The sequence below is a fragment of the Erinaceus europaeus genome, chromosome 12 (genome assembly GCF_950295315.1).
Source record: "Erinaceus europaeus chromosome 12, mEriEur2.1, whole genome shotgun sequence".
In the NCBI taxonomy this organism is placed as follows: Eukaryota; Metazoa; Chordata; class Mammalia; order Eulipotyphla; family Erinaceidae; genus Erinaceus; species Erinaceus europaeus.
The window spans coordinates 62,632,134-62,651,551 of record NC_080173.1 but is presented as its reverse complement, the minus strand read 5'-3'; the positions used below and the strand labels follow the sequence as shown (position 1 = coordinate 62,651,551).

The 19,418-nt window shown below is 41.3% G+C and overlaps 1 long non-coding RNA gene across 2 annotated transcripts in view; it reads left to right on the top strand.

The window, feature by feature from the left end:
- The first annotated feature begins 2,970 nt into the window (after window positions 1-2,970).
- Window positions 2,971-19,418, top strand: part of LOC132541981 (uncharacterized) — a 235,734-nt gene continuing 219,286 nt past the window's right edge. Inside the window, exons 1-3 of one of the 2 annotated variants that reach the window (XR_009553099.1) lie at window positions 2,971-3,135; window positions 11,414-11,505; window positions 12,358-12,702. This is a non-coding gene — a long non-coding RNA (uncharacterized LOC132541981). Of the gene's footprint in view, window positions 3,136-11,413; window positions 11,506-12,357; window positions 12,703-19,418 lie in introns of those variants that run through there. The other variant, XR_009553100.1, reaches the window with a different exon arrangement.

Here is a 19,418-nt window from a genome sequence, read left to right as displayed (position 1 = left end):
GACACTACATCTGTCCATATGATGGCACATTTGTGTAACATTTCTCTGAAGGATGATGGAAGCCTAAATCAATATCATCATCTCAACCCTGTGCTTATCCCTGTATCAGGAACACACACTGAACTTTAAGTATATTTTAAGTATTTTTTTGATATTTTATTTTTTAATTTTTTTATCTTTATTTATTGGGTAGAGACAGTCAGAAATTGAGAGGGGATATAGAGAGGGAGAGAGAAGGAGAGACACCTGCAGCACTGTTTCACCACTTGCAAAGCTTTCCCTCTGCAGGTGGGGACCAGGGGTTTAAACCCAGGTCCTTGAGCACTGGTGCGCTCAACCAGGTGAGCCACCACCAGGTCCCTTTTTTTGATATTTTAGTAACTCTGAATTATTTATTGATATTTCTCATGGAGGTGAAAAGATGTGTCTAGTTATTTGCATTTTTTTAAAGAACAGTTGCATCACCATTGGAACTTGAGGGAGTAGCTGTTTTGAGACACAAAGACTTAAAAAAAACTCATTTTGTTTTATTTTAAAGAAGGAAATGATCCTTCAATAATATCCAAGAGAATTAGTTGGGTGATAGTCATCAGTTCTTTGAAATCTGCAGGCAACTCTGTTGTGTGGAGCGGCCAGGGTCTATGGTCTACTTCGCTTTCCATTTGGAGAAACTTCCTCTAGAAGATTTTCTTTAAATTCTTAAAGCTCTGTGTTAATGAGCCGTGGCATCTTAAACCAAGACACACAGTTGAGAGCTGAAGCTTGGGTTTCTGACTGAAGAACCATGGCTCACTTCATTCTTTCATTCATCAAACTCTCTGGGTAGTCGCTATGTTTCAGATCCTGTGCTAGCTCTGTGGACAGGACCACAAACTCATAAGGGACTCCTGTCCTACACATGACTCCTGTCCTACTCGTTTGTCATCAGAGGAAAGAGACAGGGCATTCTCAGTACATGAGACAGGAAGTAAACTTAGGCTTGCCCAGGGTACTAGACAAGCACAAAGAGAGATACCCACCCTCACTTGGAAAAAGAATGAAAAAAAGAGCTGTCAAAGCACATAAGTTCAGGGAGGTCAATAAGGGCAGAAGGAATAGAGAAAGAAAAGTCTCTGAGTGTGAGACAGCAAGGTCTGACAGAGCTGCAGGAGGCGCTGAACAGCAGGAGAGCGAAGTGGTGGTGGAGGGGGAGTGCTGTGGAGAGGCACCTGGGGCCATCTTATAGCCCCTTCTTAGAAAGCTACGTCGACTTCTGCTCCACTTCCCGGACTACCATGTGAGGCTTCTATGAGCTACTATATATCACTATGCTAGAGAACCTGGAAAAAGTGGAAAAATCCCTAGAAACATACTGTTTTTTTAAATAATAATAATAGAAAGTGATAAGAAATGAAAATAATGAAGATTGTGATAACTGTACTAGAAGTGTGTGTGTGTGTGTGTGTGTGTGTGTGTGTGTGTGTGTGTGTGTGTGTGTGTCTACCAGAGCACTAGTCAGCTTTGGTTTATGGTGATCCTAGGCATTGAACCTACTACCTCTGGTGCCTCAGGCATGAGAGCTTGTTAGGTAAACTACAATGCTACATCCCCCTGCTAAATGTGGACTTAATGTTTGAGCTCTGGAGGCCTACTGCCCCTTCACCCCACTCTTGCCAAGTAGTGCTGTGGAGGGTCAGACAGGCAAACAGAGGAGATGAAACAGTCAAGTTCAAGTTTGTGTGATGGCATCTTCCTTGAGAAAGGCAGCTGGACTGAGAATGGTGGGAGTCTTCCTGCCCTGGGCAGAAGAAAATCAAGACACCAGGCAGGAATCAGGCAAACACAGAATCAGGACTAGGGTCAGGCAAACCAATGGGCAGAGGCTATGAATTGGATCCATAGGTTTTGGACCCAAGGCTATATGGGTCCAAAGAAGCAGTGCCCACTTGCCTGCAAGGCCTGAGCTGCTCTTCTCCAGCCTCGGCCTTTAAACCACTAGTGCCTTCCCTTAATGGAAATCAGGCAACAAACTGAATACTAAGACACTGCAGAGATTCCAGGCCCTTCTGAGTCAAGACTCAGCTCTGAGCCTGGCTCATTCTTTGTTTATGCTGGTGCTGTCCCATTTGTCAGCAAGCTCCACTGTGAGAGGGAATAAGAGACAACACACATACATACACACACACACACACACACACACACACACATACACACCCCTCACCAGCACTGCATACCCACTGATTCTTTCCTTCACATACAAAAATGTTTGTATGTGAGTGTCTCCGACACTGTGATTGTTCTGAGTCAGAGCTGAAACACCAACACAGAACTGGATGCCCGTTGTGTGTGTGTGTGTGTGTGTGTGTGTGTGTGTGTGTGTGTGTGTGTGTGTGTGTATGTTATGGGGAGGGGAATAGACATGTGAACAGAAGAGGGCTGGCGATTCCTTCATGGTTCAGCTGCCTCCAAATCAAATGTTTGGCAGGAGAGGAGAACTGAAACCTGTTGTCCCTATGTTCATTGTTTATTTGCTAAAGAATACTTTAGATAATTAGGCATTCATGCAAATGTTCACTTATTCAACAAGCGTTTATTGAGTTCCAATAATGATAATAATTAGCACTCGTTGAGTGCTTACTGTGTGTCAGGCACGGTGCTAAGCCCTTTGAACTTCACTATGTGCCAGATGTTAAGAAGGCAGAGATAAAGATATAATAATCGCCTCCAAGTTGTTGAACTGCCAGTAATCAACACTGCAACCCTTTCACATAACCTTTAACAGCATTTCCAGAAAATACTATTCTTGAGAGGAAGTGTGGTCTTGTGGTTAAGAGTAAGGGAGCTAGGTTTGATTCCTGCTTATACCACTGTTTAGCTGTGTAACTGTGGGCAAGTTACTCACACTGTTTATGGTTTTATTTTCCCATCTAAAATGGACATGAAAAAGAGTTATCAGTTTGGTAGTGGTGTGTGTGTGTGTGTGTGTGTGTGTGTGTGTGTGTGTGTGTGTGCTGACACCTACTTTGCATCAATGTGGAACTGTACAGTCCAGCACAGCTCCACTGCTCTTGAAACTTCCCCTTTTCACAGTGCTCCCAAGCTGTGGTCAGGAGCTCAAACCTGGATCCTTACAGATGGTACAACATGCTTTAACAGGTGAGCCTTCTCCAAGCCCAACCCCATTCATCAATTTAAAATATGCGTTACAATGGACTTTATTTGTACTATTGTTGTTTATTTACTTATATTTACTTTTACCAAAGCACTGCTGAACTCTGGCTTATGGTGGTACTGGAGACTGAACTCAGACATGAAAGTTTTTTTTAATATTTATTTATTTATTTATTATCACTTTTGTGCCTTTGTTGTTTTATTGTTGTAGTTATTATTATTGTTGTTGTTGTTAGATAAGACAGAGAGAATGGAGAGAGGAGGGGAAGACAGAGAGTGGGAGAGAAAGATAGACACCTGCAGACCTGCATCAACACCTGTGAAGCGAGTCCCCTGTAGGTGGGGAGTTGGGGGCTCAAACTGGGATCCTTCCGCCAGTCCTTGTGCCACCTGCACTTAACCCGCAGTGCTACTGCCCAACTCACTTTCTTTTTTTTTTTTTATATCCATCATGCTATCTCTCAAGCCCTTCAGTGGTGTTTGTTTTATTCAGAGGCAAAACAGCTATTGTCAGGGTGTCTCTCCTCTCTCTCTCTTTCTCTCTCTCTCTCTCCCTCCTTGTACCTGGAAAAAATATAAAAAGAAATGTCTATTATTACTATTTTAGAAACAATATATGTGCTATATTTAAACGAGAAATGCATTTTCATATAAGATATTATAATTTCATGTTTAAATGGACTTGTATAATTTGAAAATATGAGGACAAAGAGGTGGGAGGAACGAGCCAATTCTCTGGCATACAGAGAATCAAATAGGATCCAGCAAGGGGAGTTTCTGGTATAGGGGAGGGAGAGACTGGAAGAGAGAGGGAGGGAGGGAGAAACCAAAGAAATAATACAGCGAAATTTCTTAGTGGTGAAAAGTATATGGCCTCACAGTAATGAATGAAGCAAGCCCCACACCTGAGCACTACACTAATAGGTCAACAAGGACAAGTAGAGTTCCCTAATCACTTCTGCTAAAGGTCAGGGTCCTTACAAAGTGATAAGAATGAGAGTTAGGCAGGGTTTTCAATAGGAAACTCTATATAAAGGTCCATAGATAAGTGTCTTCAAAGTTTTAAGTCAATTTGATTTACCAGCCTAAGATTTGGTGCCCGAACTCAATTATCTATCAAGTTTAAAGACAAAATACATACATTTTCAGACATAAGAGATTTTGAAATTTTACCCATCACCCACCTCTGCATAGGATGTTGTTTACTAGTGTGCTCTATCAAAACAAGAAAGCAAAGGCAAAACATGGTAAACCCCAGCCACAGAAACTGTGACTTGAACCCAGGCAATCAGTGAAGGAAAATATTCTGGGGTGATAGCTGTCCAGATTGCAGCAGACAGATAGAAGTCTCTAGAAGATAAATCTTCAGGAGGAAGAAAACACAATAGAATACCTACAGTGCTGAAAAGTTGGGGAGGGGGAATTGTATTGAAAAATACAATGGAGTCAAATAATGCAAGAAAAACAGAAAAGCCACTTGAAATTCCAGATCAAAGAAAAGCATCAACATATCATGCGAGGCTTCTATGAACAACTATATGCCACCAAGTTAGAGAACCTGGAAGAAATGAATGATTTCCTAGATACCTACCAACTTCCAAAACTAAGTAAAGAGGAAGTGGATAACATGAACAGGCCCATCACAGCTAATGAAATTGAAACAGTTATCAAAAATCTTCCCAAAAATAAAAGTCCTGGACCAGATGGTTTTACAAATGAATTATACAAAACTTTCAAAGAAGAACTAATACCTCTACTTTTAAAAGTCTTCCAGAAGATTGAAGACTCCCTGCCAGCTTCTATGAAGCCAACATCACCCTGATACCAAAAGCAGACAGGGACACAACCAAAAAAGAAAACTACAGACCAATATCTCTGATGAACATAGATGCGAAAATATTGAACAAAATTCTAGCCAACCGGATACAGCAGTATATCAAAAAGATTGTCCATCATGACCAAGTGGGGTTTATCCCAGGCATGCAAGGTTGGTTTAATATATGTACATCAATCAATGTGATCCACCACATCAACAAAAGCAAGACCAAAAACCACATGGTCATATCAATAGATGCAGAGAAAGCATTTGACAAAATACAACATCCCTTTATGATCAAAACACTACAAAAAATAGGAATAGATGGAAAATTCCTGAAGATAGTGGAGTCTATATATAGCAAACCTACAGCCAACATCATACTCAGTGGTGAAAAACTGGAAGCATTTCCCCTCAGATCAGGTACTAGACAGGGCTGCCCACTATCACCATTACTATTCAACATAGTGTTGGAAGTTCTTGCCATAGCAATCAGGCAGGAGCAAGGAATTAAAGGCATACAGATTGGAAGAGAAGAAGTCAAACTCTCCTTATTTGCAGATGACATGATAGTATACATGGAAAAACCTAAGGAATCTAGCAAGAAGCTTTTGGAAATCATCAGGCAATACAGTAATATGTCAGGCTATAAAATTAACATTCAAAAGTCAGTGGCATTCCTCTATGCAAACACCAAGTTAGAAGAAATTGAAATCCAGAAATCAGTTCCTTTTTCTATAGCAACAAAAACAATAAAATATCTAGGAATAAACCTAACCAAAGAAGTGAAAGACTTGTATACTGAAAATTATGAGTCACTACTCAAAGAAATTGAAAAAGACACAAAGAAGTGGAAAGATATTCCATGCTCATGGGTTGGAAGAATTAACATCATCAAAATGAATATATTACCCAGAGCCATCTACAAATTTAATGCTATCCCCATCAAGATCCCAAGCACATTTTTTAGGAGAATAGAACAAATGCTACAAATGTTTATCTGGAACCAGAAAAGACCTAGAATTGCCAAAACAATCTTGAGAAAAAAGAACAGAACCGGAGGCATCACACTGCCAGATCTCAAACTATATTATAGGGCCATTGTCATCAAAACTGCTTGGTACTGAAACATGAACAGACACATTGACCAGTGGAATAGAATTGAGAGCCCAGAAATGAGGCCCCACACCTATGGACATCTAATCTTTGACAAAGGGGCCCAGACTATTACATGGGGAAAGCAGAGTCTCTTCAACAAATGGTGTTGGAAACAATGGGTTGAAACATGCAGAAGAATGAAGCTGAATCACTGTATTTCACCAAATACAAAAGTAAATTCCAAGTGGATCAAGGACTAGGATGTTAGACCAGAAACTATCAGATATTTAGAGGAAAATATTGGAAGAACTTTTTTCCGCATAAATTTTAAAGACATTTTCAATGAAACGAATCCAATTACAAGGAAGACTAAGGCAAGTATAAACCTATGGGACTACATCAAATTAAAAAGCTTCTTCACAGCAAAAGAAACCACTACCCAAATCAAGAGACCCCTCACAGAATGGGAGAAGATCTTTACATGCCATACATCAGATAAGAGTTTAATAACCAACATATATAAAGAGCTTACCAGACTCAACAACAAGACAACAAATAACCCCATCCAAAAATGGGGGGAGGAATTGGACAGAATATTCACCACAGAAGAGATCCAAAAGGCCGAGAAACACATGAAAAAATGCTCCAAGTCTCTGATTGTCAGAGAAATGCAAATCAAGACAACAATGAGATATCACTTCACTCCTGTTAGAATGTCACACATCAGAAAAGGTAACAGCAGCAAATGCTGGAGAGGGTGTGGGGTCAAAGGAACCCTCCTGCACTGCTGGTGGGAATGTCAATTGGTCCAACCTCTGTGGAGAACAGTCTGGAGAACTCTCACAAGGCTAGAAATGGACCTACCCTATGACCCTGCAATTCCCCTCCTGGGGATATATCCTAAGGAACAAAAAAAAAAAAAAAAAAAAAAGAAAAGCATCACATCAAAGCAAGCATAAGCAGCTATGCTACTGGCTGGAAAGAGAACCATGTGTATATGCATGTAAGTCTAGACTGTGTAAGCAATTATTTCTTGGGTGTAGAATAAAACTTTAAGCAGTGCATGAAGGTTTGATTACAGTTGTGAAACAGAGCGAGGGTGCTGTCAATTAAGATAGTGTGAAATGAAAGGTACATACAACAAAAACAAGAGCTGCCTCTTCTGATGAAACTCTGGGTGAGAGATAATATTGGGTAAACAAAAACTATAGGGGCCTTCCTTCCTTCCTTCCTTCCTTTCTCCCTTCATCCTCCTACCCTTCCTCCCTTTCTTCCTTTCCTTTTATTTATCATCAAGTTGCCAAGGCTCCATGGCTACCAGCTAGTTTTTTCAGCTAGAAAGAGACAGAGACAGAGAGAAAAGGAAAACCACTACAGATGCAAAGTGTGTTGGGGACCCAGTTTAAACGTGCATCATGTATGTGACAAAGCAGGCGCATTATCAAGGTGAGCTATCATGTTGACTCTTTAGGTGAATTCCTTAAAGTGACAGTTGTAGACAAACAGCAATATACTTTATTAGAGATGGTAAAGGGAGATGGAGGCTGGTGTAAAGGAGCGAAGCCTGAGTTCATGGTTAAAATGTAAAATAAGCAGCAGTGTTTACTCAGGGCTATGCAGACAGAACATTTGGAAGCAAAAGTTACAGAGGAACGGGACTGGGTGGTGGCACAGGGGTTGAGCACACATGCTACAGTGTGCAAGGACCCACCTTTGAGCCCCTGGGCGCCACCTGCAGGGGGAAAACTTCACGAGTGGTAAAGCAATATTGCAGTTATCTCTTATCTCTCTCTCCCTCTCTGTTACTCTCTTCCCTCTCAATTTCTGGCTGTCTCCACCCAATAAATAAAGATAATTAAAAGAAAGGTAAGAGACAGTTGGATTAGGACAAGACTAGAAGAACAAGAAGTTCTAATTTTTTTTAACTTTTAAAAATACTTAAAATAGGGGGATGGGCAGTAGCACAGCGGGTTAAGTGCACATGGCACAAAGCACAAGGACTGGCATAAGGACCCCAGTTCGAGCCCCTGGCTCCCCACCTTCACGGGAGTCGCTTCACAAGTGGTGAAGCAGGTCTGCAGGTATCTATCTTTCTCTCCTCCTGTCTTCCCCTCCTCTCTCAATTTCTCTGTGCTATCCAACAACAACAGCTATAATAACAATAACAACCACAATAAGGGCAACAAAATGGGGAAAATGGCCTCCAGGAGGAGTGGACTTAGTGCAGGCACCAAGCCCCACCGATAACCCTGGAGGCAATATATATATATTTTGCTTCTAATATATATATATTAGAAGCAAAAGGCCAGAAAGAGCTCACAGAGTAGGTAGGCCATGCACCTTGCCATGTACACAGCCCAGATTGGAACACTGGCTTCACAGAGGCACTGTGGCACTGGAGGAAGCTCAGGTACTATGGTCTCTCTCTCTCTCTCTCTCTTTCTCCCCCCGAATGAAAAAGTGGCCCTGGAACCTTGAGATTATACATGCCAGAGGTCCCAATTTTACCCTCCAAATACATGAACTTTAAAAAAAAAAATTTTTATTTATAAAAAGGAAACACTGACAAAAACCATAGGATAGGAAGCTGGAGAAAAAAAAAACATAGGATAAGAGAGGTACAACTCCACACAATTCCCACCACCAGCTCTCCATATCCCATCTCCTCCCCTGATATCTTTCCCATTCTTTATCCCTCTGGGAGTATGGGCCCAGAATCATTATGGAGTGCAGAAGGTGGAAGTTCTGATATGTGAACTTTTTTAAAATAAGAGTTTAGCTACATGCCATATACTCTATTTTTGAAACTACCTAAGCTACCAGTAATCAGTTAGGGGTTTCTTTACCACAGAAAACAATTAGGAAGTGAGCTTCAGTGGTAGGTTCTCTGTAATGTTCTCTGCATGGGACCTTGCCCCACTGGGGTACTCGACACTCAGACATGGTGCATTTGAAAAGGGGCGGGGACACCCATGTTGGTCAGTTGGAGTCTAGTGGGTTTTGTTCTTCTTCCCATGATCCCCAACTAGGATTGAACTTGGGACCTGGGAGCCACAGGCATGAGAAAGTCTGTTTGCATAACCATTATTCTCTCTCCCCCACCCTTATTCTCTTAGTCATTATTATTATTATTATTATTACTACTATTATTATTAGCCACCAGAGTTATCATTGGGGCTCTATGCATAGTCAATTCACCACTTCAGGTGACTGTTTTTTTTTTTTTTAAATTTGATAGGACAGAGAGAAATTGAAAGAGGGAAGAGAAGATAGGAAGAGAGAAAGAAAGACATTGGTAGCACTGCTTTACTGCTCCTTAAACTCCCCCTCTGTAGATGGGACTAGGGGCTTGAACCTGAGTCCTTGTGTATAGTAATGTGTGCACTTAACCAGGTGCATCACCACTAGGTCACCTACCCCAGTCTATTCTTCCCACAACTGTGTGTGTTGAGGTGGGGGTTGTGGGAAGGAATGGGTGGCCCAATATTGTATCTCTAGACCAGAACTTGGCTCCAGGAAGCATGTGACTTCAGCAGAGATGGTTGGGGAAGGTGACACCTGGCCAGTCCTTCACCGAGTGTCTGTGAGTGGTGGATGGTGAGGTCGGGAGGGGAGGTGCATGCCAGCAAGCAGAAAAGGCAGAGCTAGGCTTCTGCAACGATGACAGTGTGGTTCTTTTTCCAGTGTCCAACAAAGCCAGTAGACCTAAGGCCAGAATTCAAATATAGTCTGTCCTTAAATAGTCCCCTACCCCATCCATTTTCAAAAGATCATATTCTCAGTACTGGGGAATATAGCATAATGGCTATGCAAAAATAATTTTAATTATTTTTTTTACGATTTTATTTATTTATTCATGAAGAAGATAGGTAGAGAAAAAGAAAGAACCAGACATCACTCTGGTACATGTGCTGCCAGGGACTGAACTTGGGACCTCATGCTTGAGAGTCCAATGCTTTATGCACTATGCCACCTCCTGGATCACTATAAAAAATAATCTTATGCCTGAGACACCAAAGGTCCCAGGTTCAATTCCCAGTACCACCATAAGTCAAAGCAGAGCAGTTCTCTGGTAATAAATAAAGTAAATAAATAAATAAATTTCTTACTATGAAAAAAACTTAAAGATAACTATTTTTAAAATATTTATGTATTTCCTTTTTGTTGCTCTTTTTGTTTTTATAGTTGATGTAGTTATGATTTTTTGTTATTGATGTCGTCATTGTTTGATAGGACAGAGAGAAATGGAGAGAGGAGGGGAAGACAGAGAGGGGGAGAGAAAGATAGACACCTGCAGACCTGCTTCAATGCCTGTGAAGCGACTCCCCTGCAGGTGGGGAGCCAGGGGCTCTAACCGGGATCCTTTCACCAGTCCTTACACTTTGCACCATGTGTGCTTAACCCGCTGCGCTACCACCCGAGTCCCTAAAGACAACTTTAAAGGAATGTGTTTCAATTACCCATAATCCTCCCTATGGCTCTACACCATAATCACATTTTTCCCCCTGGGATTAGTTCTAGTCTTTTCCTCCATTTATACACCCTTCTGCAATGTTCTGACCCTTCTATACATATAACTTTGTAAATATTGTATCTCTCATAAATGGTGTTGTTTGTTTCAACATAGTCTTCACACTTATCAAAGTTAATAGCTGCATATCTGCAAGATCATTTTTAATTAACAACAACACCCTGGGTTAACAGTTCACCGATATGCCAAGTATTTATCTTTTTTCATCTTCATTTTACTTTTACATAAGCCTGTTCCACTTACAGAACGCTTTCTGATCAACCTGACAACTTGAAACAGTGTTTTCAAGGGACAGGTGTTATTCTTCCTGGTTTGCAGATGGCGAATTTGAGGTTCATAGAGAACAAAGATCTTGCCTGAGTTCATAGAAACAAGCAAGGGGTACTGCTTCCCCAGAGCCCCGCCCCCCACTAGGGAAAGAGAGGCAGGCTGGGAGTATGGATCGACCTGTCAATACCCATGTTCAGCATCCCACCTTCTGCATCCCACAATGACCTTGGGTCCATACTCCCAGAGGATTAAAGAATAGGAAAGCTATCAGGGGAGGGGATGGGATACGGAGTTCTGGTGGTGGGAATTGTGTGGAGTTGTACTCCGCTTATCCTATGGTTTTTGTCAGTGTTTCCCTTTTATAAATAAAAAGAAAAAAATATAAAAAAAAAGAAAAAAGAAACAGCAAGGATGGACATAGAGGAGGTCTTCCTCTACATCGTTTCTAGTTAAGCACAGGGACTGGCCTTGATATTAGGGATCACATGGCACATTTTCTCATTCAGCCAGGCCTCTTCACCTGGGATTATCATAAATTCATTTTACAGGTGAGGAGAGAGGGACCAGAGATAGAAGGTAACCTTCCCCAGGTCTTATGATGACAGAGTCTGGAGTCAAACCCAGGAAAGCTGACTTCAAAGTCAGATCTTTTCCCAATAATCTCCACTGCTTCCCCCAGGGCCCTAGTTCCCAACTCAAGATCAAGTCATTTACATTCTTGTTTTGTTCTACCTACTTATTCTCTTTTTAAATTGTTTTATTATGTTCATTTATTGGATAGTGACAGCCAGAAATTGAGAGGGAAGGGGATGATAGAGAAAGAGGTGGTCCAGGAGGTGGTGCAGTGGATAGAGCATTGAACCCTCAAGTGTGAGGTCTCGAGTTCAATCCCTGGCAGCACATGTACTAGTGTGACATCTGGTTCTTTCTCTCTCACCACCTATCTTCTTCATGAGTAAATAATAAATAAATTATTTTTAAAAAGAAAAGAGAAAAGGACTGTTACATTTTTAACATGTTAGAGAGAGAGAGAGAGAGAGAGAGCTGAAGCCCTACTTCACCACTTGGGAAGTTTCCCTCTGCAGGTGAGGACCAGGGGCTTGAACCTGGGTCTTTATGCACTGTAACATGTGCACTCAACCAGGTGCACCACCACCCAACCCCTTTACTTATTCTCTTTCATGGCAAGTGTCAGCCCTAACCTCAGTACTTCACTGCTGAAATTGACTTTAAAAGACCCCTTGGGTGGCCCCAAGCAGTCAGACACAGGAGAGACGTTCTTCTTGGGCAGAACTGTGGGTAAGATTTTGTTTTGGTTAGTGTTATTTTTTTTTTTAATTTTTTAAATTTTTTTATAACTAAAATATGCCTACTAGCTATCTGCAAAATGGAGCACCCCCCAACACTTCATCTGCACTATTCCAGCCTTTAGGTCCATGATTGTTCAACAATTTGTTTGGCTTTGTATGTTAACTCTCTTTTCGGCCACCAGGTTTCAGATGCTAGCATGATGCCAACCAGACTTCCGTGGACAGACGACCCCACCAATGTGTCCTGGAACTCCGCTTCCCCAGAGCCCCACCCTACTAGGTAAAGAGAGAGGCAGGCTGGGAGTATGGATTGACCTGTCAACGCCCATATTCATCAGGGAAGCAATTACAGAAGCCAGACCTTCCACCTTCTGTATCCCACAATGACCTTGGGTCCATACTCACAGAGGGATAAAAAATAGGAAAGCTATCAGGGGAGGGGATGGGATATGGAGATCTGGTGGTGGGAGTTGTGTGGAGTTGTACCCCTCTTATCCTATGGTTTTGTTAATGTCTCCTTTTTTAAAATAATTTTTTTTTTTTTTTTAAGATTTTATTTATTTATGAGAAAGATAGGGGAGAGGAGAGAGAAAGAACCAGACATCACTCTGGTACATGTGCTGCCAGGAATTGAACTCAGGACCTCATGCTTGAGAGTCTAGTGCCTTAGCCACTGTGCCACCTCCTGGACCACAAAATAAAAAAAATTTTAAGATTTTGTTTTGGTTAATGTCCTTTTCAAAAAAAATTTTTTTAAATTTATTTTTTATATGTATTTATTTTCCCTTTTGTTGCCCATGTTGTTTTTCATTGTTGTTGTGTTATTATTCTTGTTGTTATTGATGTCGTTGTTAGATAGGAAGAGAAATGGAGAGAGAAGGGGAAGACAGAGAGGAGGAGAGAAAGACACCTGCAGACCTACTTCACCGCCTGTGAAGTCACTCCCCTGCAGGTGGGGAGCCGGGGGCTGGAACCGGGATCCTTAGGCCAATCCTTGCGCTTTATGCCACGTGCGCTTAACCTTCTGTGCTACCGCCTGACTCCCTGTTACTGTTCTTAAATGCATGACTTCACTGCTTCCTGGCTGACTTGGTCACTATTTCAGGAGAGAAAGAGAAGGAGGGAGGAAGGGAATGTATATAGAGAAAGAGATATCACAGTACTGGTCCACTATTTACGGAACTTTCCCCAGTGCCACAGTTTGAACCTGGGGCCCTGTGCATGGCAAAACTCCACTTTACTAAAGAGTTATCACCCAGCTCCTTCCCCACTTCCTTTCATTTGGTTAAAAGAAAAAATGTATTACATAAAATTTACCATATTGGCTACTGAAATACAATTGACATTTTACATGTTATTTTCATATATGCAACATAATAATTCTCTATATATGCAAATATATTTATTTGCCACAGTAAATCTAGTTACCGTATGTCACTATTCATGCTTACTGATTTTTCACCTCTTATGAATAGATCTTTAAATTTTTTATTATCTTTATTTATTGGATAGAGACAGCCAGAAATTGAAAGGGTAGGAGGAAATAGAAAGGGAGAGAGACAGAGAGACACCTGCAGCCCTGCTTCACCACTTGTGAAGCTTTCCCCCCTGCAGGTGGGAACTGGGGGCTCAAACCTGGGTCCTTACACATTGCAATGTGTGTACTCAACCAGGTGTGCCACCACTTGGCCCCATAGTATTTTTTTTTTTTAACCACCAGGGTTTAATCTATAGGGATTGGTTGGATCGACCTTCCCGTGGTGCATCCCGTGAGTACCCATTCATTGGGGAAACTGACGATCCTCCCTAGCCGGGCAAACGCTAGAAGAAGAAGGTGCCTGCATAGGTCCACTGTCTGGCAACCATTTCCCCCCCCTTTATTTTTGCAAGAAGGCAAAAGAGAAATGGAGAGGGACAGGGAAATACTTACAGCAGGAAGCTACCCCCCAGCAGGTAGGGACCAGGGGCTTGAACCCAGGTCCTCGTGCATGATAATATTTGCACTCTACCAGATGAGATCACCTGGCCCCTTTATGATGAGAATTTTTTAGTTTTATTTTTATTGCTTGTAGATAGATACAGAGAGGCAGAGAGAGAATAAAAAAGACCACAGCACCAAAGCTTCCTTCAATGTGGTAGAGACAGCTTTCAAACCTGGGTCATGTACATGGTAAAGTGACAGCTTTTATGCTAATATATCGCTGACTTGTATATTTATTTTCTTTTGTTTTATTTACCAGAGCACTACTTGGCTGTAGCTTATGATAGAGCTGGGCATTGACTCTGGGAACTTCCAACCTCAGACATGAAAGTCTGTTGACTAAACCCATGTGCTATCTCCATAGATGACTTATTTACTTTGTAACTGTATAAGTTTGTATATTTTGACCCCCTGGGCTCATTTTCTCCATCCTTTAATCACCACTTCCCCAGTCCTGCCTCTAGAAGTCAATCTTCTCTCTTTTATCTATGAGCTCCATTTTAAATGTACAGTTCTTTAACATTCAGTTAATTCACACTGAACCACAAGCAGCACTACCATTTGTCTCTAGAACTGTTATCATCTTTCCAAACTGGAACTCTGTACTTCTCAAATAATAATTCCCAGTTTCTTTTCATCTACCCTGCACTTGTACCTGGAAACCATCATTTTGCTATCTACCCCTATAGATCTGATTACTCTGGGCATGTCATATAAGTGGTATCATATGATATTTGCCCTCATATTTATCTTATTTCACATATCTTAGCATATCTTTAAGGGTGATCTATGTGCCAGAAAGTTCGTTTTCTTAAAATATTTATTCCCTTTCGTTGCCCTTGTTTTTTTATTGTTGTAGTTATTATTGTTGTTGTTATCAATGTCGTCATTGTTGGATAGGACAGAAAGAAATGAAGAGAGGAGGGGAAGACAGAGAGGGGGAGAGAAAGATAGACACCTGCAGACCTGCTTTGCCACTGTGAAGTGTCTCCCCTGCAGGTGGGAGCCGGGGGCTGGAACCAGGATCCTTACACTGGTCCTTGGGCTTTGCCACGTGCGCTTAACCCGCTGCGCTTCCACCCGACTCCCCAGAAAGTTCATTTTTAAAAGCTGAATAATATTCTATTCTATGTATTCTACTGTAGAATAATATTATATTGTATGTATATATTGCATTTTGATTATTCAAATGCTGATAGGAATTTGAATTGTTTTTGTTTGTTTTGCCTACTATGGGTACTGCTGCTATGAACATTAGTGTACAGATATCTGCAACTCTGTGTTCAATTCCTTTGGGTAAATACCCAAAAGAGAATGAGTTGTTATTTTTGTTTTTGTTTTTTTATTTATTTTACCTTTTGTTGTCCGTTTTTTTATTGTTGTAGTTATTGTTGTTATTGATGTCATCATTGTTAGATAAGACAGAGAGAAATGGAGAGAGGAGGGGGAGACAGAGAAAGGGGGAAGATAGATAGACACCTGCAGACCTGCTTCACCACCTGTGAAGCGACTCCCCTGCAAGTGGGGAGCCGGGGGCTTGAACTGGGATCTTTACGCTGGTCCTCGAGTTTCGCGCCATATGCACTTAACCCACTGCACTACAGCCCGACCCCTATTTTTGTTTTTAAGATTTATTTATTTACTTATGAAAAAGAAGGGAGAGAAAAAGAAGCCAAGTATCACCCTGGCACATGTGAAGCCTGGGATATCAAACTTGGGACCTCGTGTCTTAGCATCCAAAGCTTTATTCATGGTACCACCTCCAGGGCTGAGTGGGTGAATTTTTAAATACTCTACTTTCACTCTTAATACTCAGTTTTTTGGGAACAGAAGGGGGGTGTGAGCATTGTATTAGAATAGATGAATGAGGGGGCTGGGCGGTAGCGCAGCCGGTTAAGCGCACTTGGCGCAAAGTGCAAGGGCTGTCATGAGGATCCCGGTTTGAGCCTCCAGCTCCCCATCTGCAGGGGAGTCGCTTTGCAAGCAGTGAAGCAGGTCTGGAAGTGTCTATCATTCTCTCCCCCTCTCTGTCTTCCCGTCCTCTCTCGATTTCTCTCTGTCCTCTCCAATAACAACAGCTATGACAACAATAACAATTACAACAAGGGCAACAAAATGGGAAAAATGGCCTCCGGGAGCAGTGGATTCCTAGTGCAGGCACCCAGCCCCTTTGATAACCCTGGAGGCAAAAAATACATAAATGAAGGAAAGAAAATATTTATAAATCATATCTATATCATAAGACACTTACATACAGAATATAATATACTAAGAACTCTCACATCTTATTAATAATAATAAACCAAATTTAAAAATAGGCAAAGGATCTATGTAGACAGAATCTCTCATACAAATGACCAACAGTGAAGAGATGGTCTACTCACTGGTCATAAGGAAATGCAAGGGGAACTGGGCGGAGGTGCACAGGGTTAAGCAAACATAGTACATGGCACAAGGATCCCGGTTGGAGCCCCTGGCTCCCCACCTGAATGGGGGTCATTTGACCTAACAAGCAGTGAAGCAGATCTGCAGGTGTCTTTCTCTCCTCTCTCTTTCCTCTCTCTCTCTCTCTCTCTCTTTATATCTATTACCAGAGCACTGTTCAGCTCTGGTTTATGATGGTGTGGGGGGATTAAACCTGGGACTTTGGAGCCTCAGGCATGAGAGTCTCATTGCATAACCATAAGCCCCCACCCCTCTCCTCCTTTCTTTTTTTTTTAATTTCTTTATTGGGGAATTAATGTTTTACATTTGATAGTAAACACAACCTCTCTCCCTTTCTATGCTCCCCTCCATTCCCAATTTCTCTATCTCCTATCCAATGGGGAAAAAAATGGTTGCCAGGAGCAGTGGATTCATAGTGCCAGCACTGAGTCCCAGCAATAACTCTGGAGGCAAAAAACAAATATATAAATAAATAAGGAAACTCAAGGTAAAACCACAGTGAGATGCTCTTTCACCAAGACGCTGACTTCTCTTTCTCAGATGGGGTAATGGTTACCAGCTGGTCCTAGTGAAGTGGACAAGTAAGGAGCAGGTGTCTCATCTTTTCTTAGGTGATGGGCTTTACCACCACTGGTTGCCTGGATTTTCCTGAGGATTTGTTTCCATTGTTGTTTTTTTTTTTTTTTTGGTTTTGTTTTTGTTCCCTGAAGATTTGTTTCCATTGTTTCATTTTGTTTAGACAACAACTTAAAGGAATTCACACTCTCTGACCACATATATGCTCACCATCCAGAGAGGTGACCAGATGTGTTCCAGGTAGTTTGGAATCAAAAAACTATGCCAGAGTTAGCACAGAGAACTACAGGTAAGTAGAGTTCTGTGCTATAAACCACAGCTTGAGAGGTGAAGGTTTTGGTTTTCAATGGCTCTATCTTTCCATCGGCTAAAAGTGCCCATACTGGTTCTCTCTTCACAATCCTTCTCTGTCCTCCCACACAAGCTTTCAACCAGACTTTGTACTTCATCACTCCCACAAGTTACTGAACCAAAGAGAAGTCTTTCCTGTCTCTGACCCATTGAAAGCATTTGAACCTGTTTAATGTAACTCTCTGTGGCCTATCAGTCTAGTAAAACAAGCACATAAGCCAGACATGCTTCTGAGTTCCATCTGTCAGCCCTTCACTAGCTAAATAAAGTAGGCAGATGACACACTTTTGAATCTTGTGGCCAGAACTACTTATCTAGCAATGATGGTGACTGATTGAGACAAAATAATATTCAAGTGCTTCCAAAACTGTGAAAGACAATTCAAATGTTAGTGGGGCTGTTTACCTTCTTCAGTGAAGCAGGGCTGTGGTGCAGAATAGAAAGAGTTAAAGATTCAGGAACCAAAGATTCTCTCTACAACAGAAGAAAAGAGAAAAATAATGCCCACTTCCAAATGCACTTGAAGGACAGATTGCTTAGGATGGGATTGCAATTGGGTCTCCAAGTGGGAGAAATGATTGCTATCCTCATCAATATTACTGCCGGTGAAGTCTACATGGGACTCCATCAGGTAATTGAGGTCCCAAATTTAGTTTTTATCCAGACACCAAGATTAATAGGAATGGCTTCTGGGAATTAACTCTTTGTACTGTTCTCATGCACGGTGCATTTAGGATTTGACATTAACATTTTAGACCTGAACATTTAGAAGGCAAAGACAGATCTACTGCCTGGCTTATCTAGCCCAAATATTAAAAGAGATCAAGGTCATAGGATTGCTGTAGAGCTGTCAGCTCTGATTTTACCTGAGGAAATCTAAACACCTAGGCCCCAAGACTGCTAGGAGAGAGAAAAAAAAAAAGTGGATTGGGACAATCCACTTTATTAACAATGCCAACAAGTTAACAATGCCGAAGCATACAACTAGAATATGCAGCAGTAGCTCTCTATTGTTGTTGGGACAATGGTATTTAAATCAATAATTCAATAAATATTTACTGAATATTTATCATGTACACAGTACCATAATAATAGAACATGGGGAAGGGAGAACCTATGTAACAGAGATTAAAAAAAAAAATCAGTGGCAAAAAAATCCAACTCCCTTTTTAAAAATTTCTTTATTGAAGGATTAATGGCAATTCCTTTTCATAAGAAAAGGAATTGATAAGAAAACTATTTAAAAAAAAACTGATAAGAAAAATATTCAGGGAGTCGGGCTGTAGTACAACGGGCTTAGCAGGTGGTGCAAAGCACAAGGACCGGCATAAGGATCCCGGTTCGAACCCCGGCTCCCCACCTGCAGGGGAGTCGCTTCACAGGCGGTGAAGCAGGTCTGCAGGTGTCTATCTTTCTCTCCTCCTCTCTGTCTTCCCCTCCCTCTCTCCATTTCTCTCTGTCCTATCCAACAACGACAACAACAATAATAACTACAACAATAAAAAACAACAAGGGCAACAAAAGGGAATAAATAAATAAAATAAATATTAAAAAAAAACTTTAAAAAGAAAAATATTCAGTGGACCAGGAGGTGGTGCAGAGGATAGAGCATTGGACTCTCAAGCATTAGGTCCTGAATTCAGTCCCTGGCAGTTCATGTACCAGAGTGATGTCTCTTTCTGGTTCTTTCTCTCTCTCCTTCTGTCTTTCTCATTAATAATAATAATAAAATACTATTGTATTTACTGTTGAATGTAAAACATTAATTCCCCAATAAATAAATTTAAATAAACAAATAAAGTAAAATAAAATCTAGGGAGTTGGGCGGTAGCGCAGTGGGTTAAGTGAACATGGCACAAAGCGCAAGGACCGGCATAAGGATCATCCTGG